Source organism: Morus notabilis, unplaced genomic scaffold (genome assembly GCF_000414095.1).
Source record: "Morus notabilis unplaced genomic scaffold, ASM41409v2 Scaffold1662, whole genome shotgun sequence".
Taxonomy (NCBI): Eukaryota; Viridiplantae; Streptophyta; class Magnoliopsida; order Rosales; family Moraceae; genus Morus; species Morus notabilis.
Window position 1 is genome coordinate 30,574 of NW_010364184.1, and position 14,254 is coordinate 44,827.

At 30.4% G+C, this 14,254-nt stretch overlaps 1 pseudogene; it reads right to left on the reverse strand.

Moving 5' to 3' along the window:
* Positions 1 to 1,552: 1,552 nt before the first annotated feature.
* Positions 1,553 to 7,368, reverse strand: LOC21385977 (annotated as a pseudogene).
* Between the last annotated feature and the right edge of the window lie 6,886 nt (positions 7,369 to 14,254).

Here is a 14,254-nt window from a genome sequence, read left to right on the forward strand (position 1 = left end):
GGAACAAAAATTCATAAGACAACAAATTAAGGGTAAGTTTAAGTTCAAATCATTTTTTTAGTGCCGGTAAGTTCATGTCATTTGGTCTTAATGTTTGGTGATTATCACATAACAATTATTTGACAACATCATATTCCTTATACTGAGTTAATTAAGAAAAACTACCTATTCTATCAAAAACCTTTTATACAAGAAACATAGACATCAAACTCTCGTTGATAGGCATCAAACTCTCGTTTATTCGCTTGAAAAAATTAGTGAAAACTTATTTTCATTCACCAGAAAGTCCTCATTTCATTACATCAAGCATCCGAACTTACAAGAGACATAGACGACGATGGGAAACTAAGCCAAAATGGCTTTATTGGGAAAAAAAAAACTAAAAATTATATGAAATTTGCAAAATTAAAAGAAAGTTTAGACGAGGATCAAAGGACAATAAGAAAAATGAGACAAATATTCTTAAATTGTATGAATCTTAAATTTTTACCATGTATTCTTAATTAACACTATTTATTTTAAAAATAATATTGATCAAAAGAAAATTTATCAAGAATAAATAGTAAAAATCTTGAACACTGTACTTTTGGAGGATAAAGTCTATAATTTACTCATTGGAGATGAGGACAATAAGGTTAAACTCATTGGCAGTGACCGATCTATTCAGGACTGGCCCCCACTGATTTTTTTTAAAATAAAATTTAACCCTTTAAAAATTTAAACTTTTCAATTTTGCCCCCACTGAGATTTAAAATTTTCATGTACACCCCCATTAAATTTTTTAATTTTTTAATTTTCATATTTTTTCCATAAACAAATACTTACTTCTTTAACTTATGAGCTTTTTTAATATGCTTTTAGGATATATATATATATATATATGTATGTATGTGAGCTCTTTATGGTGGGTTTTTTTTTATCTTTATATCCTACACTTTAAGGTCAAATAAAAGGTATACATCATATTTTGTATTATATCATATTCACACCTTCATATTTACAATTCATATTAAATAATTAGTGTACCATTACACTCTCATTAAGGTTGAAGGTTAACTCCGTCACTGCTCATTGACACCACATTAGAGGTTTTAGAGATTGAAAGCTGAAATAGACACCAGCTCACTCAATATCAGAGAATCTTCGACGTAACACATTCAACTCATAATTTACTACAAAATTTTAACGTAAAAAGCTAGACCAAATTTCTTTTTTTGAGTGTTCAATAAATATGGTGCCTGTTAAAAAAAAAAAAAAAAAAAAAAAAAAAAACTTTGAACATTTATTACGAGTGACATGATGATTTAGCAGTAATAAAGGTCTATAACACAATTTGTAGGCCATTAGTCCTTCACTTAATAATCAAACAAATATTCGTGTTGAAGAAGCTCTATAGTCCAAAAAATATACATTGAAACCATGCTATTCATGTTGTAGATATAAACACAAAACAATCAAACAAATGAATTAAATTTTAGCACTAATTAATAAGATTTTCCGCCATAATTTTCCGCTCAGACGATAATGCGTCGCTTAGTTTCTAATAAGCTGTTTAGGTTATGGTGAAGATGAACCTTTCTCAAGGCTCTACTTTTGTTGACTGCTGCTTCAAATTGAGGTTAAGTGTAGACATACATATTACCGGCAATAGCAGCAAATGCCCCACAAATACTTGTAGTGCCTGGATTTGAACCAAACAGATAGTAGCTTCCTAGAAGAACAGCACATGTTTTGAACTGCCCAAGAACAACATGAGTAATGGCAGATGTTGCCCTGTATAAGTGTTGAGAAAAGTATATGTGTGTGTTGTCCTACATAGAAAGTGGATGAGAATGTGAAGTGGTTTATATACATAGAAAGATCCAAGACCTAATCGGTTAACCTTTTGGGTCAAGTTGCGCTCCTAAAGTGTGTTGGGTCAGTTTCGCATGTGGTGTCTCCCCAACAAGTGGTATCAGAGCCGATGGTTCGTATGGATCAAACGATCACACTCGGTTACAGTTTTACCTCCTCTGGAGAGTTGGTATTCCCGCAGGTGCACGGATGGTGGAGCATTTGGTGGACTCGTATGGTTTCGTCTCTCTTTCCCATGCTTGAGTTGGCTCCCGTTTGGAGTGTGATGCTTGGATGTGTTAGTTACTTGAAACATTAATTCGAGGGGGAGCTCGGTGAACACACAGATGAGGGGGAGATTGTTGAGAAAAATGTATATATGTGTTGTCCCGCATGAAAAGTTGATAAAAATATGAAGTGATTTATATACATAGAAGGACCCAAGACCTAATAGGTTAATTTTTTGGGTCAAGTTGGACTCCTGAAGCATATTGGGCTAGTTTCGCATGTGGTATCTCCCCAACAATTAGTTTTGACAAAGAAAATATTAGTGGTGAGAAAAATTGTAGTATATCAACATGCCCCTGTTAATAACTAAATTATATTTTCATTCAATAAAAGCCTAGTAGTCTAATTATTTTGATAATACCCCTATTATTGAAAAAATTTCTGACTCAGTCACTGATCATTATTACAGAAAAAAGTTGCTAGCAATATCTAGAATTGTTTTAAGATGATTAAGCTTGTTGTGCAATGCATAATGATCAAGTTTATAAGTATCGTGAGATATGGCAAGCATTAATTTTAACGATTCTTTTGACTGAGTTTGAAACCCTTCTCTGAAATTAGCCCTAGAAGGAATTAAGAAAAAGGGTTGAGAAAATGGAAAACCTATTTTCCTTAACCCCAACTCTTTTATAACATCAAAAGACGCGATGAATTAAGTCGTTAATCACTGAATTAATAATCAAATTAGCAAGAAACAAGAAAGAAGGAAATTTATATGCATACCCAAGTGCTAAGGCACCTGACCACTGAAGCAAGAAACCAAGAAAAGCAGATACGAAAATGGCGGTTGTGTTAACAAAATTCCAGTTGATGGAGAAGACACCGGGAGGGTCTAACCAAGGCATTGATGCCACCAGAAATAACAAGGTGATTGGTGTAGTCTTCCACATTAGCCTGCTCAATGGAACAACTATAGTATCAAATAACTTAAGAACATAATATCTCCGCCCCTAAACCATCCTCATCTCCGCTTAAAAAGAACAAACAAGCGCGTTTAGAACTCGTTTCAAAATAATTTTATTTTTTATATGAAAATGAAAATGAAAACGTTTTCAATCTCAGATAAAAATCATTTTTGAAAATACATTTAGTAGTTTTATCAAGAGATTGTTTTCGGTATAAAAAAAACCTCTTTCTCTCGCTCTCTCTTTGCTCGAGAGAGGAGAAAACGAAAACAAAAAATGAAAAATGACTAAAAGTCATTTTTCATTTCTCTCTCATTTTACACTAAACTAAAAAAAAATTTATTTTTATTTTTGTCTTTATTGCACCAAACTCCGTTTTGTAAACGTTTTTATTTTTCTTTCTCAAAAAACGTGAAAAATAAAAACGGAATTAATTCTAAACATGACAAAACGAGTGCAAAGTTGGGATTCCCCATTAGAGGATCTTCCTCATACCTGCCCCCTTCTCCTTTTACTATAATTATACATTTCTAAATATGTAGAAATTCGAATAGTAATTTCGAATACATTTCTAATAGTAATTTCGAATACATTTCTAAATATGTAGAAATTCGAATACATTTCTAAATACATTTCTAATAGTAATTTTGAATAAAAATAAAGTAGAAATTCACTATAAATTTAAACTAAAATCAAAAGTCACACAAAACAAACTACATTATAATAAACATATGTAAATCAAATCTTAGTATATTTTATATTGTATATATAAAATACATAATATATATATATATATATATATATATATATCAGAGTGGAGGCAGGATGAGAATTGCTTCCCCGGTACCCCGCCTCTTTTAGTGCAGATCCTCACTGCTCCGTCCCCGTAAAGAATATTGTCATCTCTGAGAACATCCAGCCAGGAAAAACAAATTTTTTTTTAATAACTCAAGAATTCATGCAGAAAAACAATTTTAAAATGTGTTGTCACGTACGCTAAAGCAGGCCAATCTTTCCTGCTGTTGAAGACTGCACCAGAAGATCTTGGTCACTGCGCTTGGAATTATCCATGACAATGCCACACACTCACCAAAAGGGTGGAATTGCAAATCAGTTACAGTGGCCACAGCAACTCCTAGGGATACCACTGTAAGTGCCACAACATGAGAGATAATTTTAGAATATATATGATTTCGTTCATTTCACCGATTCAAATTTTGTTACAGTAAAAAAGTCTCAAAAACAGTCACATTTAACTTTTTTATTACAGTAAAAAACTCTCACATAAAATCAAATCTCAATTCAAATTAAAAATTTGAATTAACAAACAAAACGGACCCTGTATATATAAATATATATATATATCAGATTTGCATATCTTCTTGGCTGAAAAATAAAAAAAAAAGATGATCATTTAAAAAGTTTGTAAACTTTGTCTACAAATGCACGGTTATATAATAATTTAGGCTTTTTAGCACCGGCATCTTCTGAACTTCAGATGGTTTGAAACTTTCTTTCTTGATTTTTTTTTTTTTCGCAATTTGATCCATGAATTTTATGTCTGTACATAGCAATTGATTCTAATATTTTAGGGGATTAAATTTTGAGGTTTATTTTAACTAATTCGGGGAGTAAAAAGATAATAATTTCTTTTTTAAGCAAAAGAGTGCAAGATCACGAAAATTTTAATGGGAAATCCCCAACCAGTTAAGTAGTTCAAAATTCGGGTCGTGTTAATGATTGGAGTTATTTACTACTCTTGAAAATTTAAGGATTAAATTGTGGAAAAGATATTTCTCAAATCATAATATTTAAAGCTGTTAAATTTGAATGGGGTAAATAGACGGGACTTGTCTTTTTTGTCCGGTGCTTAACCTGGCCGAAAGACTTGAGTTGACCCATTGGTTTTTTTTTAAGTATATACAATTATATATAATTATATAACAAGTAATTTTGATAAATACTCTTTAAAAATGTATAGATCATAATTTTTATTTTTTATTCTTAATACTTTTTTACTCACATAATTATACTAATAAAATGATATTTATCAAAAATAAAAGGTAAAAGTCCAGATTATACATCAATAAATTCTCTATTTTTCTTATATTATTTTATTAATTATAATTATAGATTTGTTTTCATTTTTTCTTAAAAAATGCAAGGTGGTCTGGCCGGATCAGACCTCTCATTTCCTTCTCTGGGCTGACCCATTTTTATTCCTTTGGGCTCATAGGGGCTGGGCGACAACGGATTGATAGTCCTATGAGGGAAAATAGACAAATTTTCTATGAGTTTGAATTTTTACTTTATATTTTTAATTAATATTTTTTTAATTAAATAATTATATTAATTAAAAAAGTATTAATTAAGAATAAGTAGTAAAAATTTAGATATATACTTTAAAGATAAGTTCATCAATTTTCTCAATTAATATATTTTTAATTAAATAATTATATTAATTAAAAAAGTATTAATTAAGAATAAGTGGTAAAAATTTAGATATATACTTTAAAGATAAGTTCATCAATTTTCTGAAATGTGGTCAAACTGCGAAAAGTTTAGAAGCACATATGCCGAAAACACTGTAATTAACTAAGGAAGCTTAGATATATAAATGTCTTCACGTTTTATACAACTAGTTGAAACATCCATGAGATCATTTTTTTTTTCTCCCTAAATTAAGATGCGTAAATTTTATTAAGGCCTGGCATTTATACAGCACATACAAATTCTATATGAACATTGAGAGGCTTTCTGAAAGAAGAGAAAAAAAGATAAGTAATTTCAATACCTTGGGGGAAAGAAACTTTGTTCTTACACCAACATATTTAATTAAGCTCATAGTTTCAAACTCCTATGATATAATTATTTTATTCAATGAAATTAATTAAGAAAACATTTATGCTAGGAATTATATTTTTATCCTACCGGTAAGCACTGTTATTTTTATCGTTATATTAATTTTTTAATAATTTGACTTATGAGTAAAAGTACTTCTGCGTCATACTTGTTAAATATTCAACATGAATACTTGTAAATCAAACCGTTAAAAAGTTAATACAACGGTTAAAATAACAGATTTATTGTTAATGAAAAAATACAGCTCTTATATATTGTAAGAGTTCCTATATATTATTAATTGCAGCTCCCATGATGTGATCAAATTGAAGATATATCACGGAAAGAGTCGATAGCTATTGTCCCATTTTTTTATTTTATTAGTTATCACTCTAATTAAATTTTGACACCTCACGAATTGCTTTAAATTTAAATAGAGAAATAATAAATCTCACCTACTATACTTGAGGCTGACATTAGCAAGGCCGGTAGTTAAGGACATGGTGAATCCCAGTGCTAATAAACTGAATGAAAATGTTGATTTTGGTGGAGATGCAGGCAAAATAGAAAGAGCTTTTAGAACAGCCATTAACAGCCAACTAACTGCATAATGGTGTGACTGCAATCTTAGAGCTCATTTAGTTCGTTAATTCGAGTTGAGATGTGACTTTATGTGAGAGCCTTTTACTGTAATAAAATAATTTGATGTGACTGTTTCTGAAAACTTTTTACTGTAACAAAACTCAAATCGGTAAAATGAACGGGGCCTTAGACATCTGATAAAAACCAATGCTGAAGAGATATACCAAACAAACTCTACCATAACAATTGATGGTGTGACTGCAATCTTAGGGTCCGTTTAATTCGTTGATTCGAGTTTTTAATTCGAGTTGATATGTGACTTTATGTGAGAGTTTTTTACTCTGTCAGAACAATTGGTGTGATTGCAATCTTAGGGCCCTTGGGGAAAGAAACTGGAATCCAACATAAAGTGAATAATAATATAGGAAGCTGGAATCCAACATTTTTAAGCACCTGAAGAAACAAAAATAAAATAAAAGTGAATAATGATAAACTTTCACTTCTTAGTTCAATATTGATGAAAAAAAATGGCTAGAGTATTAGCAACAACAAAAAAAATGGAAATTAGGTTTTATGTACGGACCAATTTGTTCATGAAAATGATACCAATGGCAATCACAAAATTGAAGGCGAGAGCCGCAGCTCGGGCGCATATTTGGCGCTGCGCCGGAGTTCTATTTGCACCTCCGGCTCCGGGTGAAAGATATTCATTGAAAAGAGAGGCTCTTAAGGCTTCCAAGGCTATCATATGGCCTAAAAGGAGAAAACTCATAAAAAAGATTAAAAGAATACAATTCACACAAGAAATTGAGAAAAAACACAGATTTGTAGCGTTGTACGTTATACCCTTTTCAGCGGGATCACTGTCTTTGCGTTTCATGATCTTCCTTACCTCTTTAGTTGACAAGAAATTAAACATTTTATGGCTAAACAACATCTTTTTCTAAATACGAGATAAAAAAAAAAAAGACAACAAATAAGGATGATCACAAAAAACTAGTTTGGTTATATCCAAACACCATGCATATCCCAAAATTTTCTTAGACCAACAAATCTAAGGAATACACACACACACACACACACACATACACACCAAAAAACACAGTAAAAACACATTAATCATTATTTTCAAACGTCACTACAAGAAAAGATGTATTAATCAACGCTAATAATTCTTGATGCTTTTATTTCGTCAGAAATATTCACATTTATCAACACTATTTTAAAAAATTAGCGTCAGTAAGTTTGTTTGGTCCCTCACGGGGCAGATTTTATTGACTAGAAAGTCGAGAAGTTTTTAAGAATTAAGTTTGCGATCCCATGTAGCGTCGGAAAGTTTTTTGAGAATTGGGAGTTAATTTTCCAATGCTATGTATGCGTTGGGAAGTTTTGGGAATTAAATTTGCAGCGTGGGAAGTTTTTTGAGATTTGGAATATAATTTTCCGACGCTATGTAGGCGTTGAAAAGTTTTTAGAATTACATCATACAACGCCGGGAAGTTTTTTGAGAATTAGGAGTTAATTTTCCAACGCTATGTAGGCGTCAAGAAGTTTTTGAGAATTGAATTTGTGACACCATATCGCGTCGGGAAGTTTTTTGAAATTTGAGATATGTAATTTTCAAAAACTTCCTAATGTGCTAATGCATCGGGAAATTGTTTTTTAAAGTAAAATAATTTAAAAAAAAATAACAAACTTCCCCACGAAATTAGGAAATTTTTTAACGGGAAAAAATTAAAACAAATTTAATTTTGGATACAATCTTCAATTCCTAATAAGACTCATTCTCCAGTCTAAACTTTCTCCTAAAAACTCTCTCTCTCAAACTTCATCACTATCTCCCTCAAACTTCCTGCTCTCTCCCCATCAAACTTCTTCAACTTACGTGCATATTTCTTTCTCTGGGCGCTTTTAATAGATTGCGTGAGTATTTTTTTTTTTTAAAGTTAATGTTCTTTTATTATTATTTTATTATTATTATTATTGTTGTTGTTGTTGTAGTTATTGTTGTTGTTATTTGTTTTTTTATGGCCGGGTATTTCTTTTTTTATTTGAAGGTGAGCATTCTTTTATTACTTTAATTTCTTCTTCTTATTATTATTATTGTCATTGTTGTTGCTGTCGTTGTTCTTGTTATTATTTTTTTCGTTACCTAGTATTTTCTAATAATTAAAAATGAATATTAAAAAAATCATATATAATAATATTAAATGTGTAGTTTTCATGTTTTTTGCTTGATTTACATATAACTCTCAATACTTTTAGTGACTTTAATATTTTTTATGTTCTTTTAGTTGGTCAAAAATGTCTATAGATAAGAGTTGGATATCATTGCCTAATCGATTGTGTTTGGAGTACGTAACTGGGGTTCGAGAGTTTATCCAAAGAGCTCAAAATTCAACTAATGCAAAAGGGGATATTAGATGCCCATGTCGTGATTGTGGTAATGTATACTGGTATCCGATAAGAATAGTTCAAGCTCATTTGATCGATAGAGGGATGCAAGAAATATATAAAAGAGAGACTTAGATTTTGCATGGTGAAACTGTTTTCATGTGTGATTAGAACTATTTTTATTTGGTTCATGAATTCAAATCATGTGATTAGAACTATTTTTGATTTACGTGTATTTTTTGTGAGAAAAAATATTGTAGCGAACCACGAACCATGATTCGAATCAGAGAACGAATCTAGGTACTAAACGGATAATGCTAAGGTAAATGATGATTGTTATGATCTATTGCACGATATTGCTAGGTCTAGCTATGTCCATGTGAAAAATGATAATGATGAAGATCCTATGGATGCATCGACTGAAATTCCAAGAGGATCAACAAATCCTGAACAGTTTGATCAATTGGGCTGTGGCTCTGATTAGTTGATGCTATTGTTTCATTACTACTTCTCTATTTGATGTCTTTTTTATTAACTCAATTGGGCTGTGGCTCTTATTTAATCGTTCTATTCCCTTTTGCATACATAGGCCTGATTGTGAAAATTGTGATGATCACTTTTTTTAGTATAAAGATGACGTCTAGTAGGCTGTCGAATGACTCAGATTTTGGACACGAACACACGTTTAGTTTCACTGGTCATTTTTTCACTATTCACTTGGTGTAGCTCTTGTCTGTTTGTGTTGCTGCAGGCCTCTGGGCCCTGTTTTCGCGTGTGAATGAAGATCACATTTAGCAAAAATGGCAACAACAAAAAAAAAAGTTCACTCCACTAGAGTGGCAATAGACTTTTTATTTTATTTTATTTTTGTTCCCAAAAACAAAAGAAAATGGAATCAGTATTATTATTATTGTTGTTGTTGTTGTAGTTATTGTTGTTGTTATTTGTTTTTTTATGGCCGGGTATTTCTTTTTTTATTTGAAGGTGAGTATTCTTTTATTACTTTAATTTCTTCTTCTTATGATTATTATTCTTATTATTATTATTGTCATTGTTGTTGCTGTCGTTGTTCTTGTTATTATTTTTTTCGTTACCTAGTCTTTTCTAATAATTAAAAATGAATATTAAAAAAATCATATATAATAATATTAAATGTGTAGTTTTCATGTTTTTTGCTTGATTTACATATAACTCTCAATACTTTTAGTGACTTTAATATTTTTTATGTTCTTTTAGTTGGTCAAAAATGTCTATAGACAAGAGTTGGATATCATTGCCTAATCGATTGTGTTCGGAGTACATAACTGGGGTTGGGTTCGAGAGTTTATCCAAAGAGCTTAAAATTCAACTAATGCAAAAGGGGATATTAGATGCCCATGTCGTGATTGTGGTAATGTATATTGGTATCCGATAAGAATAGTTCAAGCTCATTTGATCGATAGAGGGATGCAAGAAATATATAAAAGAGAGACTTAGATTTTGCATGGTGAAATTGTTTTCACGTGTGATTAGAACTATTTTTGTTTAGTTCATGAATTCAAATCATGTGATTAGAATTATTTTTGATTTACATGTATTTTTTGTGAGAAAAAATACTGTAGTGAACCACGAACCATGATTCGAATCAGAGAACGAATTTAGGTACCAAACGGATAATGCTGAGGTAAATGATGATTGTTATGATCTATTGCACGATATTACTAGGTCTAGCTATGTCCATGTGGAAAATGATAATGATGAAGATCCTATGGATGCATTCGACTGAAATTCCAAGAGGATCAACAAATCCTGAATAGTTTGATCAATTGGACTGTGGCTCTGATCAGTTGATGCTATTGTTTCATTACTACTTCTCTATTTGATGCCTTTTTTATTAACTCAATTGGGCTGTGGCTCTTATTTAATCGTTCTATTCCCTTTTGGCATACTTAGGCCTGATTGTGAAAATTGTGATGATCACTTTTTTTAGTATAAAGATGACGCTTAGTAGGCCGTCGAATGACTCAGCTTTTGGACACGAACACACGTTTAGTTTCACTAGTCATTTTTTCAGTATTCACTTGGTGTAGCTCTTGTCTGTTTGTGTTGCTGCAGGCCCCTGGGCCCTGTTTTCGCGTGTGAATGAAGATCACATTTAGCAAAAATGGCAAAAAAAAAAAAAAAAAAAGTTCACTCCACTAGAGTGGCAATAGACTTTTTATTTTATTTTATTTTTGTTCCCAAAAACAAAAGAAAATGGAATCAGATGGATTTAGTATTTTTCGTACAAACTTTTTTTTGTTTCCTTGATAGGAGTCCCAAAAACCTGCCTCAGCAAATTTTTTTTTTTTTTTTGCAAAATAAAATGTTGGCTCTTAGAGATTTGCAGACTCAGCAATCTTCAGATGCAGTATCAAACGGCGATACTTATTATGTTCCTCTCACAGAAAAAGACATTGTTTAAAAGGTTCGGAAGCCTCGTTCGGGATATATCCGAGGATGGGGGAAAATTCTAAAAGGAGCTTCTCGCTCTTGTGGTGCACAAAGTGAGAATGACGAAGTAGTAGTGGAGTTGAAGAACAAACTTGCATCACATGAGAGCCAAATGATAAAAGTTGCATCTCGTTCGGGATATATATATATATATATATATGTATGTATATCAAGCTAGGGTGTTAGTATATATACATTGATAAAAGTTGTGTAATAGTATTGAGTGAAATCTTCAATCGTAGAAACGTTACGACTTTACAAGGAAACGATAAAAAGTTGGAGTTGTCTATAATCAGCCATTTTGAAACGGAGGATAAGTCTTCCATGTGCCATCATAACATGTTCCACGTGCCATCATAACATGTTCATATGTCAACGGTAACTGGTTAAAAATTTAACAAAATTTTCTTATATTTAGTCGTAACAGTTATTATGTTAGAAACTTAAAGTCATTTTTAAACATATAGCAATAAACGATTGTCATATACACTTATTGTGAATAATTATATGAGAAATATTAAAAGGTGCATCAATAAACGATTGTCATTTTTACTGTTAATTTCAATCATTCCATCGTAGTTTACTGTCATTTTAAACTTAAATAATTTTGTCGTAAATAATTATATCTGTCATGTCTTTTCTTATAGGCACATTTAGTCATGCATGAACATTTGTTTAGAGCTGTACATGATTGTTTTATTTGTCATATGCTAAAAAATGACTTCTGATTCTCAAAATAGTAACTGTTACGACTTAATATAAGAGAATTATACTAATCATTTACCCGTTACACTAATATTATTTAACCTTTTATGATGGAGGAAATTTTATCCACAAAAACAGGGAGGGATCACAAAAAAAGCCTTAGAGCCTGTTTGAGAGGTATAATAAAATTTATAATTCTTGATTTTGACGTTTAAAATTTAAATTTTATAAAGAACGTTACACTGTAACAGAATTATTTATTTAAATTTGAGTACATGAAACAAACGAACTCTTAGCATTAATTAAAAATATGCAAGAGTTTATGGTTTGTGAGCCTTGAATTATTTGTATTTGACGTTTGATTCTTAAACTTTTGTTTTAGGTTGATTAGTCTTTAAACTTATTTTGGCTGCCAAAACTAATCCAAGGTTTGAATCTCAGATTTGATGGATTTGATGGGTAAACCCAAGAATACAAACCCCCGCCCCCCTGGGAATCAATTCTAATTCAACACGTGCCTCGAAGTTTGAAAAGCCTTTTCTCCTGAATCAATTCTAAATCGACAGGTGCCTCGAATTTTGAAAAACCCTTTTTTCCTGAATCAACTCTAATTCAATGGTCCCTACATTTTTTTTCTTTTTTTATAATTAGTCTATATAGTCCATTTTATTTTATAAATAGTTTTTGAACTTAAAAAATTTCTCATAAATAATCTTTCTATTAATTTTAGATCGAAATTGTTAATTTTATCTCATAAAAAGTCCTTATATTATTTTTTTTATTAAATTTAATCCCTAAACTTAAAAAGAAAAAGAATATGTCAAGATTACTTCGTTTTTAAATAAATGGGTGTAAAAAAAAAATTAAATATGAAAGTTGTACCAAATTGAGTCTCTAAGGGTATGTTTAGTTCGTTGATTCAAGTTTTTAATTTGAATTGAGATGTGACTTTCTGTTAGAGTTTTTTACTGTAGCAAAAAAGTTAGATGTGACTGTTTATGAGAGTTTTTTACTGTAGCAAAACTCGAATTCTAAACTCGAATCAGCGAAATGAACGGGACCTAAACTAAAGCAAAACACGTGATATATATTTTTTTGTTATATTTTTTATTTTTTGTTATAGTAGATAAAAAAATATTATGAAATAATCGTGTGATACACTTGTATTGTGGATTGTAGTTTTCAGTTAATTGCTTTTACTCTTTTTTTTTAAGGAACCCTTTTCCCTTAATTTAGTGTGAAAGATTCTGATGAATGGTTAAGATATAGGGTATTGTCTTCTTAGTTGAATTTTGAATGTGTTGAGTCTCATCGTTTAGTTTCGAATTAAATTAATTCGTAATTTTATTTTTTTCTAAAAATTTGTTTTTAATAAGAAAATAAAAAAATAAAGTGACTGATTGAGAGATAAAAGAATTAAAATGGGTATAATACAAAAGATAATTATGAAAATATACATCTTTAAAGTAATTATTATCATACAATAATACTACGAGAACATTTATTAATATGGTATGAGAAGGACTATTTATGATATTCTTTTTGAGTTTAAGAACTGTTTATAATACAAAGTTAATAACATGGACTAAATTTAGAGTGAGAAAAGTTTAGGGATTATTCACGAATTTACTCTAAATTTTATAAAATGAGAGTTAAAATGGAGAGAGAGGAGTTCAAATAAAGAGTGAGAGGTTGAGGAGAAAATTATCAAAAGTAGTAGTTTTAGATGATGAAAACTTTAAAGGCACAAAAGTCAAGTAGTTTCATCTAAAATTTTTTTTTTTTCCCTCTTTATGAGAAATTCATTTAACGTGACAGTCTTACTAAAGAAAACGTTCTAAAAAATATTATTTTTTTTAGATTAGTTTCACAGAGGTCCTCAAAATTTATCCATAAGCTTATTTTGGTTTTTAACTTTTAAAACATTTTCAAATTTAATTCTGATTTACGAGTTTGTTTAAGTGTTAATTCTTACATTTAAAAGAGAACATAATATATACTTTTCGCTAACAGCTGACAAAAAATAGCCTTCTACTGATAGAACGCAGCATATGCTCTTGATTCCAACATAAAAATTAAAAAAAAAAAAACCATTAATTGAATGTCATTCATATTTTTTTTCACTCAAGCCTCGTTCATTTCACCGATTCAAGTTTTCAATTTTAAGTTTCTACAGTAAAAAATTCTCAGAAAATGTCACATCTAACTTTTTCTGCTATAGTGAAAAGCTCTAA